The sequence below is a fragment of the Entamoeba nuttalli genome, assembly GCF_000257125.1.
Source record: "Entamoeba nuttalli P19 unplaced genomic scaffold asmbl_9642, whole genome shotgun sequence".
NCBI classification, from domain to species: Eukaryota; Evosea; order Mastigamoebida; family Endamoebidae; genus Entamoeba; species Entamoeba nuttalli.
In genome coordinates, this window is record NW_008579749.1 from 9,905 (window position 1) to 10,178 (window position 274).

A 274-nucleotide genomic window follows, 5' to 3' on the forward strand; every position below is an offset into this window, starting at 1 on the left:
AATAAATAGTATAATTAAGACATTATTAATTTGAATAAATGGGAATCAAACATTATTTAAATATAATATCATCATTATGTAATATATTAATTATATTTATTCTTTTATCTTCTTTATGTTCATCGTTTTCATTCATCAATATCTTTATTTTATCATTTAGTAGTGATGTTAATGTATTTGTTATTCTATTACAATATAAATATTAAAAGTATCTTTTATTGTTGGATATTAATTATCAACACAATTATAATTTTATTCACATTATTTTATTTAT